Below are 18424 nucleotides of genomic sequence, written 5' to 3'. Positions count from 1 at the left end.
TGATCCTATACCTGTGGCCCATCATCAAGTAACGTTCATTATCATTAGTTGATTCTATACCTGTGGCCCATCATCAAGTAACGTTCATTATCATTAGTTGATTCTATACCTGTGGCCCATTATCAAGTTACGTTCATTATCATTAGTTGATCCTAAACCTGTGGCCCATCATCAAGTAACGTTCATTATCATTAGTTGATCCTATACCTGTGTCCCATCATCAAGTAACGTTCATTATCATTAGTTGATTCTATACCTGTGGCCCATCATCAAGTAACGTTCATTATCATTAGTTGATCCTATACCTGTGGCCCATCATCAAGTAACGTTCATTATCATTGGTTGATCCTATACCTGTGGCCCAACACCAAGTTACGTTCATTATCATTAGTTGATCCTATACCTGTGGCCCATTATCAAGTAACGTTTATTATCATTAGTTGATCCTATACCTGTGGCCCAACACCAAGTAACGTTCATTATCATTAGTTGATCCTATACCTGTGGCCCATCATCAAGTAACGTTCATTATCATTAGTTGATCCTATACCTGTGGCCCATCATCAAGTAACGTTCATTATCATTGGTTGATCCTATACCTGTGGCCCAACACCAAGTAACGTTCATTATCATAAGTGGATCCTATACCTGTGGCCCATCATCAAGTAACGTTCATTATCATTAGTTGATCCTATACCTGTGGCCCATCATCAAGTAACGTTCATTATCATTAGTTGATCCTATACCTGTGGCCCATCATCAAGTAACGTTCATTATCATTGGTTGATCCTATACCTGTGGCCCATCATCAAGTAACGTTCATTATCATTGGTTGATTCTATACCTGTGGCCAATCATCAAGTAACGTTCATTATCATTAGTTGATCCTATACCTGTGGCCCATCATCAAGTAACATTCATTATCATTAGTTGATCCTATACCTGTGGCCCATCATCAAGTAACGTTCATTATCATTGGTTGTTTCTATACCTGTGGCCCATCATCAAGTAACGTTCATTATCGTTAGTTGATCCTATACCGGTGGCCCAACACAAAGTTACGTTCATTATCATTAGTTGATTCTATACCTGTGGTCCATCATCAAGTAACGTTCATTATCATTAGGTGATCCGATACCTGTGACCCATCATCAAGTAACGTTCATTATCATTAGTTGATCCTATATCTGTGGCCCATCATCAAGTAACGTTCATTATCATTGGTTGATCCTATACCTGTGGCCCATCATCAAGTAACGTTCATTATCATTAGTTGATTCTATACCTGTGGCCCATCATCAAGTAACGTTCATTATCATTGGTTGATCCTATACCTGTGGCCCATCACCAAGTAACGTTCATTATCATTAGTTGATCCGATACCTGTGGCCCATCATCAAGTAACGTTCATTATCATTAGTTGATCCGGTACCTGTGACCCATCATCAAGTAACGTTCATTATCATTAGTTGATCCTATACCTGTGGCCCATCATCAAGTAACGTTCATTATCATTGGTTGATCCTATACCTGTGGCCCATCATCAAGTAACGTTCATTATCAATAGTTGATTCTATACCTGTGGCCCATCATCAAGTAACGTTCATTATCATTAGTTGATCCTATACCTGTGGCCCCCACAAAGTAACATGTATTTTCATTGGTTGATTCTATACCTGTGGCCCATCATCAAGTAACGTCCATTATCATTAGTTGATCCTATTCCTGTGGCCCATCATCAAGTAACGTTCATTATCATTAGTTGATTCTATACCTGTGGCCCATCATCAAGTAACGTTCATTATCATTAGTTGATCCTATACCTGTGGCCCATCATCAAGTAACGTTCATTATCATTAGTTGATTCTATACCTGTGGCCCATTATCAAGTTACGTTCATTATCATTAGTTGATCCTAAACCTGTGGCCCATCATCAAGTAACGTTCATTATCATTAGTTGATCCTATACCTGTGGCCCATCATCAAGTAACGTTCATTATCATTAGTTGATTCTATACCTGTGGCCCATCATCAAGTAACGTTCATTATCATTAGTTGATCCTATACCTGTGGCCCATCATCAAGTAACGTTCATTATCATTGGTTGATCCTATACCTGTGGCCCAACACTAAGTTACGTTTATTATCATTAGTTGATCCTATACCTGTGGAAAATCATCAAGTAACGTTCATTATCATTAGTTGATCCGATACCTGTGGCCAATCATCAAGTAACGTTCATTATCATTAGTTGATCCTATACCTGTGGCCCATCATCAAGTAACGTTCATTATCATTGGTTGGTCCTATACCTGTGGCCCCCACAAAGTAACATGTATTGCCATTGGTTGATCCGATACCTTTGGCCCATCATCAAGTAACGTTCATTATCATTAGTTGATCCGATACCTGTGGCCCATCATCAAGTAACGTTCATTATCATTAGTTGATTCTATACCTGTGACCCATTATCAAGTAACGTTCATTATCATTGGTTGATTCTATACCTGTGGCCCAACACCAAGTTACGTTCATTATCATTAGTTGATCCTATACCTGTGGCCAATCATCAAGTAACGTTCATTATCATTAGTTGATCCGATACCTGTGGCCAATCATCAAGTAACGTTCATTATCATTAGTTGATCCTATACCTGTTGCCCATCATCAAGTAACGTTCATTATCATTAGTTGATTCTATACCTGTGGCCCATCATCAAGTAACGTTCATTATCATTAGTTGATCCGATACCTGTGGCCCATCATCAAGTAACATTCATTATCATTGGTTGATCCTAAACCTGTGGCCCATCATCAAGTAACGTTCATTATCATTATTTGATTCTATACCTGTTGCCCATCATCAAGTAACGTTCATTATCATTAGTTGATCCTATACCTGTGGCCCATCATCAAGTAACGTTTATTATCATTGGTTGATCCGATACCTGTGGCCCCCACAAAGTAACGTTCATTATCATTGGTTGATCCTATACCTGTGGCCAATCATCAAGTAACGTTCATTATCATTGGTCGATCCGATACCTGTGGCCCCCACAAAGTAACATGTATTACCATTGGTTGATCCTATACCTGTGGCCCCAAACCAAGTAGCGTTCATTATCATTAGTTGATCCTATACCTGTGGCCCATCATCAAGTAATGTTCATTATCATTAGTTGATCCTATACCTGTGGCCCATCATCAAGTAACGTTCATTATCATTAGTTGATCCTAAACCTGTGGCCCATCATCAAGTAACGTTCATTATCATTGGTTGATTCTATACCTGTGGCCCCCACAAAGTAACATGTATTACCATTGGTTGATCCTAAACCTGTGGCCCATCATCAAGTAACGTTCATTATCATTGGTTGATCCTATACCTGTGGCCCAACACTAAGTTACGTTTATTATCATTAGTTGATCCTATACCTGTGGAAAATCATCAAGTAACGTTCATTATCATTAGTTGATCCTATACCTGTGGCCCATCATCAAGTAACGTTCATTATCATTAGTTTATCCTATATCTGTGGCCCATTATCAAGTAACGTTCATTATCATTAGTTGATCCTATACCTGTGGCCCATCATCAAGTAACTTTCATTATCATTAGTTGATCCTATACCTGTGGCCCATCATCAAGTAACGTTCATTATCATTAGTTGATCCTATACCTGTGGCCCATCACCAAGTAACGTCCATTATCATTAGTTGATCCTATACCTGTGGCCCAACACCAAGTAACGTTCATTATCATTGGTTGATCCTATACCTGTGGCCCATCATCAAGTAACGTTCATTATCATTAGTTGATCCTATACCTGTGGCCCAACACCAAGTAACGTCCATTATCATTAGTTGATCCTATACCTGTGGCCCAACACCAAGTAACGTTCTTTATCATTAGTTGATCCTATACCTGTGGCCCAATACCAAGTTACGTTCATTATCATTAGTTGATCCTATACCTGTGGCCCATCATCAAGTAACGTTCATTATCATTAGTTGATCCTATACCTGTGGCCCATCATCAAGTAACGTTCCTTATCATTAGTTGATCCTATACCTGTGGCCCATCATCAAGTAACGTTCATTATCATTGGTTGATCCTATACCTGTGGCCCAACACCAAGTAACGTTCATTATCATTAGTTGATCCTATACCTGTGGCCCATCATCAAGTAACGTTCATTATCATTAGTTGATCCTATACCTGTGGCCCATCATCAAGTATCGTTCATTATCATTAGTTGATCCTATACCTGTGGCCCATCATCAAGTAACGTTCATTATCATTGGTTGATCCTATACCTGTAACCTTGCACCAAGTAACGTTCATTACTATTGGTTGATCATATACCTGTGGCCCATCACCAAGTAACGTTCATTATCATTAGTTGATCCGATACCTGTGGCCCATCATCAAGTAACGTTCATTATCATTAGTTGATCCGGTACCTGTGACCCATCATCAAGTAACGTTCATTATCATTAGTTGATCCTATACCTGTGGCCCATCATCAAGTAACGTTCATTATCATTGGTTGATCCTATACCTGTGGCCCATCATCAAGTAACGTTCATTATCAATAGTTGATTCTATACCTGTGGCCCATCATCAAGTAACGTTCATTATCATTAGTTGATCCTATACCTGTGGCCCCCACAAAGTAACATGTATTTTCATTGGTTGATTCTATACCTGTGGCCCATCATCAAGTAACGTCCATTATCATTAGTTGATCCTATTCCTGTGGCCCATCATCAAGTAACGTTCATTATCATTAGTTGATCCTATACCTGTGGCCCATCATCAAGTAACGTTCATTATCATTAGTTGATTCTATACCTGTGGCCCATCATCAAGTAACGTTCATTATCATTAGTTGATTCTATACCTGTGGCCCATTATCAAGTTACGTTCATTATCATTAGTTGATCCTATATCTGTGGCCCATCATCAAGTAACGTTCATTATCATTAGTTGATCCTATACCTGTGTCCCATCATCAAGTAACGTTCATTATCATTAGTTGATTCTATACCTGTGGCCCATCATCAAGTAACGTTCATTATCATTAGTTGATCCTATACCTGTGGCCCATCATCAAGTAACGTTCATTATCATTAGTTGATCCTATACCTGTGGCCCATCATCAAGTAACGTTCATTATCATTAGTTGATCCTATACCTGTGGAAAATCATCAAGTAACGTTCATTATCATTAGTTGATCCGATACCTGTGGCCAATCATCAAGTAACGTTCATTATCATTAGTTGATCCTATACCTGTGGCCCATCATCAAGTAACGTTCATTATCATTGGTTGGTCCTATACCTGTGGCCCCCACAAAGTAACATGTATTGCCATTGGTTGATCCGATACCTTTGGCCCATCATCAAGTAACGTTCATTATCATTAGTTGATCCGATACCTGTGGCCCATCATCAAGTAACGTTCATTATCATTAGTTGATTCTATACCTGTGACCCATCATCAAGTAACGTTCATTATCATTGGTTGATTCTATACCTGTGGCCCAACACCAAGTTACGTTCATTATCATTAGTTGATCCTATACCTGTGGCCAATCATCAAGTAACGTTCATTATCATTAGTTGATCCGATACCTGTGGCCAATCATCAAGTAACGTTCATTATCATTAGTTGATCCTATACCTGTGGCCCATCATCAAGTAACGTTCATTATCATTAGTTGATTCTATACCTGTGGCCCATCATCAAGTAACGTTCATTATCATTAGTTGATCCGATACCTGTGGCCCATCATCAAGTAACGTTCATTATCATTGGTTGATCCTATACCTGTTGCCCATCATCAAGTAACGTTCATTATCATTGGTTGATCCTAAACCTGTGGCCCATCATCAAGTAACGTTCATTATCATTATTTGATTCTATACCTGTTGCCCATCATCAAGTAACGTTCATTATCATTAGTTGATCCTATACCTGTGGCCGATCATCAAGTAACGTTTATTATCATTAGTTGATCCTATACCTGTGGCCCCCACAAAGTAACGTTCATTATCATTGGTTGATCCTATACCTGTGGCCAATCATCAAGTAACGTTCATTATCATTGGTCGATCCGATACCTGTGGCCCCCACAAAGTAACATGTATTACCATTGGTTGATCCTATACCTGTGGCCCCAAACCAAGTAGCGTTCATTATCATTAGTTGATCCTATACCTGTGGCCCATCATCAAGTAATGTTCATTATCATTAGTTGATCCTATACCTGTGGCCCATCATCAAGTAACGTTCATTATCATTAGTTGATCCTAAACCTGTGGCCCATCATCAAGTAACGTTCATTATCATTAGTTGATTCTATACCTGTGGCCCCCACAAAGTAACATGTATTACCATTGGTTGATCCTAAACCTGTGGCCCATCATCAAGTAACGTTCATTATCATTGGTTGATCCTATACCTGTGGCCCAACACTAAGTTACGTTTATTATCATTAGTTGATCCTATACCTGTGGAAAATCATCAAGTAACGTTCATTATCATTAGTTGATCCTATACCTGTGGCCCATCATCAAGTAACGTTCATTATCATTAGTTGATCCTATACCTGTGGCCCATCATCAAGTAACGTTCATTATCATTAGTTGATCCTATACCTGTGGCCCATCATCAAGTAACTTTCATTATCATTAGTTGATCCTATACCTGTGGCCCATCATCAAGTAACGTTCATTATCATTAGTTGATCCTATACCTGTGGCCCATCACCAAGTAACGTCCATTATCATTAGTTGATCCTATACCTGTGGCCCAACACCAAGTAACGTTCATTATCATTGGTTGATCCTATACCTGTGGCCCATCATCAAGTAACGTTCATTATCATTAGTTGATCCTATACCTGTGGCCCAACACCAAGTAACGTCCATTATCATTAGTTGATCCTATACCTGTGGCCCAACACCAAGTAACGTTCTTTATCATTAGTTGATCCTATACCTGTGGCCCAATACCAAGTTACGTTCATTATCATTAGTTGATCCTATACCTGTGGCCCATCATCAAGTAACGTTCATTATCATTAGTTGATCCTATACCTGTGGCCCATCATCAAGTAACGTTCATTATCATTAGTTGATCCTATACCTGTGGCCCATCATCAAGTAACGTTCATTATCATTGGTTGATCCTATACCTGTGGCCCAACACCAAGTAACGTTCATTATCATTAGTTGATCCTATACCTGTGGCCCATCATCAAGTAACGTTCATTATCATTAGTTGATCCTATACCTGTGGCCCATCATCAAGTAACGTTCATTATCATTAGTTGATCCTATACCTGTGGCCCATCATCAAGTAACGTTCATTATCATTGGTTGATCCTATACCTGTAACCTTGCACCAAGTAACGTTAATTACTATTGGTGGATCATATACCTGTGGCCCCACACCAAGTAACGTTTACAACCATTGGTTGATTCTATACATGTAGCCTCGCACCAAGTAACGTTAATAATCATTGTTTGATCCTATACCTCTCGCCCCGCACCAAGTAGTGTTTTATATCATTGCTACATCCAATATATCTGTGGATTGTGTTTCTTTTATGCTTTTTGGTGAACGAGTTTCACCAGTAAAATACCAACCGTGAAAATATGAATTTGTTAATATTTGTATTGTAGTGAAAATAATAACTTTGAATACTTCTTTTATATGAATTGAAGTTATACATGTCCATTGGAAGAATGGACCCAAAGCACTGACTACAATGTCTAAAAATTCCAGTTTACGACTGCAAATCACCAGAGTATTTATGGGAAGCTAATAAGGTGGCGTCGGTCGATGCCAGCTCCGTGGCAGACGGTTTGCTTAACATACGTGACCACGGACCTGATCACGCAAAATTGCATACACTGCTGTCTGGTGGACTGATTGGGGGCCACATCGGTGGATGGGCTCCATCCCTACATGACCCCGAACAATACATCATGGTATGCATGTTACGTGTTAGTTTTTGTATCGTTTGCGATTTTTTGCTATAAAGTGAAGTTCTTTCTGAATTTCTCACACAATTTTAATATCATACTCTTCGGAGTTAAAACTCATATTGTATGTTGGCAACATGTCCTTTAATCTTTGTTGAACTTGAGGTTTTTAACTTACTCGTATGAACCACGGGAGTTTCTCTCGATTATTTTACCCTCTAGATATGCAATCTATTAACAAGGGGTTGAAAGTTGAACACACAACAATATTTTGATTTGAAAAAAGATTTTAAACAAAGATTTCTTCACTATTTCTTCACCATTTTAAATGAAACATAGCGCAATCTACGCGCTTACGGAGCCCCGCATTCGGTCTTTTACCAGAGTTTGATTGAGAGTTAAGTTTTTAAAACACTTCGACAAACCTTTTCACAATACGGCCGTCTGACAGAGCACTGTCAAAACATTATTTTGAAAACAGGTTTGTCGAAGTGTTTGATGAAACTAATGACCTTATCAAATTTCGGTAATGAAACAAATGTGGGGCTTTTTAAGCTTTTTAGACTGCCCTTTGTTTCATTTAAAATGGAGATGTAAAAGAAAAGTTATCTTTGATTTAAGTCTTCATTTTGAACAAAATGTTGCCTTCCGACGTAGCATATATCACGTGGTATACACACACTGATTTTGCAAGTCTTAAACCCAAACTGAAATTAACAATGTATAACAATTAAAGTGAAGGTTTTTTTTTAAATTTATATAATGACAAATATAAACAATGACCGAAACCAAAAATCGACACGTATTGAGTGTTTTTTTTATCAACATGGATATATTGTTGCATTTGGACACGCGTTAGCGAAAATCCAAAATATGAATTTACCGAATATAAAATCATGCTGTGTGCAATACTGTACGCAAACAAATATCCAGTTCCATAAAGAGCCATAAGTTTTAACTCTTTCGGAATTCATCGGCCATTTTTATCGAAAACAACCTCGGATGTATTTGGAGGTTTACATACTCAAAACGTGGTACGTTTAAGTCCGCTGCAAGTAGATCGCGTAGTAATTTTATTTAGCGGTAAAACTTTATTACTTAACTCTCTGGAATCTTAATTATGTTTGCAATGAACCCTCCACTGGCAATCAATTTAAACTTAGATCAATAAATACAACTATAAAACACTAAATTAAAATAGTGATATAATTAAAAAAATTACTAACTACTTCAACAGATGTACCGGCATACATCCGAGGTTGTTTTCGATAAAAATGGTCGAGGAGCCCCGAATGTCTTAGCAATTGTCTCACTAAGTAAAAACATATAAAAAATATATTAACAGCAGTGAAAACAACAGTGTTTTCTAAATATATATATATGCCAACAGTGAGAGAAGTATAACGTTATACTGATGTGCCCCTTGTTTTTGTTTTTCAGTTGAGCTTTAACAGCAGGTTTAAAGTGATCGCCATATCGACCCAAGGTGCAGATAAGCCTCTGGTCAACTATTGGGTTAAATCGTACATCGTTGAGTACAGTGATAGTTTTGGTAGCGACTGGGAGGTTTACAGGAACGCAGATGGAAGCGACTTTGTAAGATATTTTACTCTTATAGCTAGTTTCGTCTGTAACTAAAGGGTCGGAGTCTTAAAAAATAGTCATAATGCAAGCACAAATTAGCCTTCGTAAAAGGCATAAATTAAGACTTTAATTTAACCCTCCGCCATTTTCAGTCGGATTATTGCTCTAGGTTGCTTATTGGGCCTAATCGTAATTGCCCTCTGGCTTCTATTATTATTGATCAGATCTTAGATCAATGAATAGCAATGCCAAAGCATAACCAGTGCAGCTCTTTCTCTTTAAACATATCACGTATTGAAAATTAGCCAAAAAACAATACACATACAAATTGACAATCTACTGTGGCACCAAGGCAATAAACAGGGGATGCATAGCTCGGAATTAAGAAGCAAACCATTCATTTAACTTTGCCTTTGAGGTTAAATTAATATTGACAATAAACGCCATGTTTTGTGAAACAATACGCGCGTCATGTCATCCACAGATATTCGAGGGCAACACAGATAAGGGAACGGTGGTGACCAATGTGCTGCCATGCCCCGTGTACGCCCGTCATGTGAAGTTACGTCCCCTGACGTGGGCAGATGGGATTGGCCTCAGAATAGATATTGAAGGATGCCCGATGTAGACACATGTATGTCTTGGTGGAACCCTGTTCACGTACAATTGAAGTTAAACTTTTAGACACGGACAGAAAAAGACGACTTTTTAAACGTTGTAAACTATTTCTTAATCTGACTATAAGTTAGCCCATTTTAATTTTTCCTCTATAAAGACACGTTTGTTCTTTTTCGATATTTACGGGTTGCTGAAAGTTTATTATTTTAATGTTTCAAAATATTTATATTTGCATTCATTTTATTTTCGAATGATGAATTATGTTACGTTTTCCGATATTGCTGTGTCAAGTGTGTGACTGTGTATATATGTTTATCCTATCACTTGCATACACATCGGTACAGTATCAAAGTGCCATGTAAATTTAAGTTTATAAGGATAGTTGGCCACGTGATGTTTATCAACAGTCAATTGGTCATGTGACCGCGAAAACGGACTTTCTTCTATTCTGCAATGTCAGAGGTAAAGCACAAATAATGCTTCAAAATCTCATCAATAGTTCGCAAACAACCGACCTCAACAATCACTCGCCCAGAAGGTTGCTTTACTCTGCATGATAATGAGGCTGGCAAAGAAGATGGGACAGAAATATACTTGTGCAATTACCCTACCCGCAAACGCTGAAAAATTGAGCAGCATTCAACGATAGTTAATTTCATTTCTGTGGCGACTCACTTACAACAGAAATGAATTCTCTCTTTGCCGGTGCAGTTCATCCATTGAACAACCTGTGGTGATTGTTTGTAAACAATCGTGATCTTGAATCATGACCTGTGTAATCTGTGACTTGTGGAATAATTGTTACATTATACGATAATGTTTGGTGACTGATCCTCATTGATGCAATTTAAAAAGCTTTTAAGTTTTGAATTGATTAGCGTATTAATATTCAATTACTTTGACCATAAACGTATGGAATAAAATTGAACGGTTTTGAGAACTATTTTGGACCACAATTAAACATGGGTATTTTTTAAAGGTTCTTGATAATTTTAAGGTAATTTAGCGTGTTCTAATAAACTAAAAAACAGGATAAAAAGAAAACTAGTTTAATGCCGTCGGCTTAACCGATAAATTCCTCCACCTTGCCAGATACACTTCCCCCATCCACGGCACTAACCTAGAATTCTCTATGATTTTGCTTTGTAGTTATTGAGTTATTGCTCCTCAAGACTAGGTATGTTTTAATAGTTTTGCTCTAAATGTGTAATGTTTCTAGAAATGAGAGACATTTCGAGATTCTGTAAAAAGGAAATGTTATATAGTGGAATAAAACATAAAATGAGTCATGGTTTAAAATTAAAGTTAATACAATTGGATGAATTACAACTATGTTGGTAAATATATACATGAATAAACGTAGCTAAATTATATTATCACTATCTGGGTCAATGGTGCGTTGCGAAAAATTGCATGACGGTTCACGAGGATCTCATGTAGTGAGGCGTTTAATGAATGAAATGTCTCGAGGATTGAAATATTTCTGATAAGCTTCAATAGAGACTAGACTTTTAATGTGAATATTTAATACAAGGAGTTTATTGGTTTATAATTTATAATATTGGGAAAATTTTCCCATCATCGGCGATTACCGAAGGATTTAAGTATGTGACTAGCAAAGACCCCGAGGTTTGTAAGTACACTTTTATCATCTGATTGCAAAAATCACAAAATTTTGGCACGTTTGGATTAATAAAGTAATAGCTCTTAATGAATTTGATTCTTAGATATTTAAATTTGTCACCATTGCGCAGATCGTGAATATCAATGCCATCGTTCTAAGTACAACTTTGTTAATTGATATGTTAATGGACATTCGGGTCTCGTTATGGTTTAATTTACCGGGAAAACATATAAATGAAACTGCAGATTTTCCCTGAGCGACTTGGACATCCTAAAACATGGTCATAAATGATTGTAAACAACTGACCCATTAACACAACAAAATAACGTCATTTCTCAATACCAATCTCACCTCATTTCAAAACGTATTATCAAAAGATATTAAAACTCATTTATGTTTTTACACTTTTTAAAAGAACATTCTCTCATACAATTTGATGATTAAAACGTTGGTCAAGATGTCGAAGAACAAGTTTATCTATTGCAAAATATGTAATTAGGTTCAACACGTTTCTTTAACAATTTAACAAGTGTATTTTATGCTCTAGAATTAGTTTTCTGTGAAGTATTTGCAAACAGTTTTTATCAACACATCCTATGAGAAATATGGTTTTAAAGAGTAAAATCATCCAATATTTTTTAATCATACTTTGCTTTTTAATGTGGTAAAATGAGTTGAGAATGAGCGTGAGATTTGACTTCAGTATTTTCGTGATATGGGGCCTGACACCATTTTCACAGAAACACTTACTTCAAATTGCAATACCAATCTCATTTCATTTTAAAACTTATGAATGTTATTTAAAATGGTATATCGATTTTACTCTTTTAAAAGCACATTCTCACAAAGTATAATTTGATTAAAACGTTGGTCAATATTCCAAAGAAAATATATTTTACAGCATTTAAAGCTGCACTCTCACAGATTGAACGTTCTGACAATTTTTTTTTATTTTTTTTTGTCCTGGAACGAGCCAATTTTTGAGAAAATCCATAGAAACCAGTTATATAAGTCTGCAAACAAAATATTAGATCGCAGATTTTTATATTTAAGTTAAAAAATGATGTTTTATGCATTTTTATTAAACCGTTAGTAACGGTTTAAGCCATAAAATATAATTTTCGAACGGAAATATGAAAATCTACGACCTGATTTTTTGTCAGCAATCTTATATCATTGGTTTGCAGATATTTATGCAAGAAATTGTTCTTTCCGAAACAAAAAATAAAAAAAGTTGTAAAAATGGTATATCTGTGAGAGTGCAGCTTTAAATGCAATTGAGTACAACTCATAGTTTTGTTTTAATGAATTACCAAAGTGCATATTCTGCTGTAGAGTTTGTTTAACTATTGACAAAATGTTTCAATGAACACGTTCTGTAAGCAAATACGATTTTATAATGAGTAAACACATCAAACTATTGTCTTTTGTGGTAAAATGAGTTCAGATTAACATTGAGGTTTGTAATATTGGAGGATGTTTTTGCTTTCTGCGTCCTGGGTCACTTGAGACACGGTAATATTTGCAAAATTGGAAAATATCTTAGTGACACTTCTGACGTCATTTAACATTGCCATGAATGCTTTTGAAATGAATGTTAAAAAGAATGGCTGGACACTATGAGTGTTCCGTATTGCTCATGCTATTTCCCACAACATTGCATACAGATATGCTTAAAGAATGCTTCTCCCCGAGTAATACACCATCGCTATTCAAACTCCCATATAGCAATAATTGCATAACTAAGTTCCAGGGACCGTAACTCTAAGACAATTATTGCATGGCTTACAAAAACTGTCACACGCATCAGTAGTTTCCTTGTCCAAACGATACGTATTTATCTGTTAAAGAATTTCGCTCGACAAAATCCTCTAAGGCTTGTAATGGAAAACCAAACCAAAAAACAATTCAATGACTTGGTTTTTGTGCCACAAAATATGTTTTCTTGTATTATGTCTTCTAATACCTCGGTTCAAACAGTCCTTCTTGAAGTTCAGTTGCTATCCTTAAACTTTTCTGCTGGTATGTAGTATACCCAAACCGTACTGTTCCTCCAATAAATCGCATTTAAACACTGCTTGCGGAGGTATAGGTACCTTAACGATTACCATTTTAATTGACTTACCATTGTATCTGTGGGACACTAACTAGTTGGTGGCGACAAACAATACACCAGCTCCGCTGTAACATTGGGCATCTTACGCAAAACTGTACACGACTCTGGCAGACTCGCACCCAATGAAGACAAGTCAAAGCAATATATCATGGGATGAAACTCCAACAACTTTATTATTTTAGGTCTATGTTGCAACGGTATGGTATTTGAGATGCCGCCATGTTAAATGCATTAGAGCAAAAAACACAACCTAAATCGATCATTTAGTGAAAGGTTGTCTTACCTCCCTGTAATGTGTATCATATAAACATGGATTTAACTAAGTATTGCTTCATGGTTACCCAGGCCTGAAACCTCAAAGTATTGGTGTCATTTAATTTTTAGCTGAAGTTTTCAGTATGTAGTGATCGACATATCACCCCAATGGTGTCTCAGGTCAATTAAAGGGAACATCGTACATCGTTAAGGTCAGTTATAATTATGATATTTACTAAGGTGCTGCCCCAACGGGATTGACGAATTATTGCCAGAACAGTTCTTGCACAATTGCACTAATAACGTCAAGTGAGACATACCAGGAAGAAAAGGGAAACGTTTGTCCTTTGGTAATACAACGTAGAGGTATATACGTTATTTAATGTATTAACAAGTACAATATGATAGTTCATGTTTGTGTAAATATTCAATTGCATCAGATCTGCTTGTTATGTTCGGATTAACTTGTGTTCGGATAGACTGCGCTCTCCTAGCCAAGCGTAAGGATTGAATACGCTTGTGTATCGTACAGTCGCTTCGTATACTGCTTATGTGTGTCGCCGTATAAGGCAGACGTGTTTTTCTGTTCTCTTAGATTATCAAATAATTTTGTGATTTTTATCTAGTTGATTGGATTATGATTTAACAAGTGTGAACATGAACATACAAGGAATATCTAGATGTGTTTTTATTGTTCTAACTTTATTACAAACCTGGATTTTATTATATGAAAATTGTGATAATTTTGTACAAAATTGTGTATCAACTATGTATCCGACAGAAAAGCACTCACCTGTGAAATACAGATACAATAGCGATCAATTATTGAATATTGGAGAAACGGTTACACATAATTGGGGATTAAATTTGTTAGACCAGAGTGTACGCTATACCATAAATAAGCTGAACATTTCTCTAACAAAGAAAAGACAAAGAGGTAAACGTGGAGGGAAAACAAAATTTCTATGGAAGCCTTGTGGTGCAAATCATCAAAACCTCATTTATCCAAAAAAATCCAATAAATTGAAACATTTGAATGAACAGATACATTGCATCACTTTGAACTGCAGATCTGTTGTCAATAAAGATGCTGTTGTTGGACAATACCTACGAGATGAAAGGATTGATTTTGCTTTATTGACTGAAACATGGTTCTCGGATGACAAACAACACCAACTTGAAACATCAGACCTTAACCAATTCGGCTACAAGTTGAGTGCTGTTAATCGACACAAGAAGAAAGGCGGTGGCATTGCAATGGCATGTAGAACAAGTATCAAAATGTCAAAACTTTCTAGCGGTTCAACTAAATGTTTTGAATATGGAATATGGCGACTGATTCTTAAGAATATTACACTACATGTTATTGGTGTATACAGGCCTCCATCAGCTTCAACTTACGGCCAGTTCGTTGTAGACTTTTTTGATTTTATGGAACAAACCATGCCAAAATATTCAAACTTGTTAATAACGGGAGATTTCAATCTACATTTAAATGATGACAGCAATGCGGTAACTGATTTCAAAAACTCTCTTTTTGCTATGGGACTAGAGCAACACGTCGACTTCAGTACCCATACTGGTGGAAACTGCTTAGACCTGCTCATTACGGAAACAGTGAATGGTGTTGAGGTTCATTCATGTAAACCGGGTCCATATATCTCTGATCATTGTGTAGTAAAGACAGTTCTTAGAATCAAAAAAGAAAGCATAACAAGCAAAACTGTATCCAGTAGGAACTTTCGGGAAATTAACCCATCAACTTTCTCAAATGACCTCGGCAAAATTGATATAGTCGAAACTGGTATAAATGATTTTGTTGACAAATTTGAACAAGAGATCACACAAGTATTAAACTGCCATGCACCACTTATTGAAAAAACTAAAATATGTAGAAAACCTAAACCATGGTTTAATGAACATATACAGTCTCTCAAACAGCAGACCAGAAAGTTAGAGAGACTATGGCGCAAATACCGCGAAACTCAACAGTTTGAAGCATTTAAAACATCAAGAAACAAATATAATTGTGAAATTAACAATGAGAAGACCAGAGTTTTGACCGAAAGGGTAATGAATGCAAAAGGTGACTCAAAGAAACTATACTCCTTGGTGTCTGAGTTGACAGGAACTAAGTCCGACAATCCTATGCCACCAAGTGAATCTGACACTGTTCTTGCTGAAAATTTCGCTGACTTTTTCATAAACAAAATTGATAAAATACGCAATTCGCTGAAAAACTATGCTAGTTTCCAACCACAATGTAAGGATGTTCCGCATATTGAACATTTTGAAGAGTTAAACCAAAATGAAATAAATAAGCTTATATGCGAACTCAACACAACATCATCTGAATTATATGTTCTGCCAACACACATCTTAAAGCAATACCTTAGAAACCTATTGCCAACTATTACAACATTAGTAAATTTATTTCTTAAACACGGTGTATTTCCGGTCAAATATAAACAGGCTATCGTGAGACCTCTTCTTAAGAAAACTGGACTTGATCTAGAACTTGCTAACTACAGACCAGTAAGTAATCTATCATTTCTATCAAAACTTGTAGAAAAGGCAGTTCTGCTAAGACTCAACGCACACGCAGACAAACACAACCTTTTACCAAAAACATCAGTCAGCATACAGGCGACATAATTCTTGTGAATCGGCACTTCTGCGACTTGTCAATGATATTCTTGGTGGAATGGAAAGACAAGAAGTCACCGCCTTGATTGCTATTGATCTTAGTGCTGCCTTTGATACTGTTGATCACACCATTTTGGTAGACGTACTTCATAATCAGTATGGAATGTGTGGTACTGCGTTGAATTGGCTAGAGTCGTATCTAAGACCACGGAATTGTAGAGTTAGTGTTAATACGTCTCTATCATCACCCCGTCCATTAGAATGTAGCGTTCCCCAAGGAAGCTGTTTGGGTCCCTGGCTATATCTAACCTATGCCGGTACTCTGTTTGATGTCATTCCTCCGTCGATTTCGGTGTACGGGTTCGCTGATGATCATATCGCCCACAAATGCTTTAGTCCAGCGTCTCCAATACATGAACAGCAAAATATTCACGAACTAGAAACATGTGCAGTTACGATCAACAAGTGGATGAACGCAAACAAACTAAAAATGAACACTTCCAAAACAGAATTCATTATGTTTGGCAGTAAGGCTCAACTAAATAAATGTGTCACTACAAATATAGATATTGCTGGTGATGCTGTACACCGAGAAAGCTGCATTAGATACTTAGGTGCCTATCTTGACGAAACCTTATCCTTTAAGGAACACGTGAAGCGTAAATGCCGCACTGCAATGTTGAACCTTTTCAGGGTGAAGTGTATACGAAAATATTTAACCAGAGCTGCAACCGAAATCCTTTTACTTTCACTTGTTATCTCTCATTTGGACTACTGTAACCTTATATTGTATGGTATTTCTGAGATAGAGTTAACCAAAATGCAGCGCATCCAAAATATGTGCGCAAAATTAGTTCTTAACCGAGGCAATTATGACGGGGCCAAGCAAGCTCTCTTTGATCTGCACTGGCTGCCAATAAAGGCTAGAATCAACTTCAAGATATTGACAGTTATGTTCAACTGTGGCACTGGTAGGGCTCCTGCTTATTTGACTGAGTTATTGTCTGAGAGTGTAAGTCGTAGACAAGGATTAAGATCAGCTAGTGACCCTGGTATCAAGTATGATGTACCATTTAACAAGAGAACAAGGTTTAACGATAGAAGTTTTTGCACAATCGGACCAAAACTATGGAATAGTCTGCCATTGTATATCAAGCAGTCAGTGTCTATTGATGTGTTCAAGAAAAACCTCAAAACTCACTATTTTACACAGTTTTATGACTTGTTTTAAAACCGACTCCGATAAGAAATGTCTGATATTATATTTGATTTTTTAGAGTCTTAGAGTTTGTTTATTTTTCATTTTTTATCGGTTGCTTTGACCAATTATGTTTTTACTTCATGTACATATATTACTACTTTAGTCAATTACAATCTAATTAATGTTGCAAGTTTTAATATATTATTGTTTAACTGCTTTATATTGTCTTATATCAAAATATGTTCAAATATTATGTTGGATTTAGAGAGTATGCATGTATTGTACAACGCCATTGAATATTATGTATAAAAATAGGCGTTTAATCAAATAAACACGTTTAACGTTTTAACGTTTAACGTTTGTATACTGAGTATTACCATGAT

The sequence above is a fragment of the Mya arenaria genome, chromosome 7 (genome assembly GCF_026914265.1).
Source record: "Mya arenaria isolate MELC-2E11 chromosome 7, ASM2691426v1".
NCBI lineage: Eukaryota > Metazoa > Mollusca > Bivalvia > Myida > Myidae > Mya > Mya arenaria.
Note: the sequence above shows the minus strand (reverse complement) of the source record.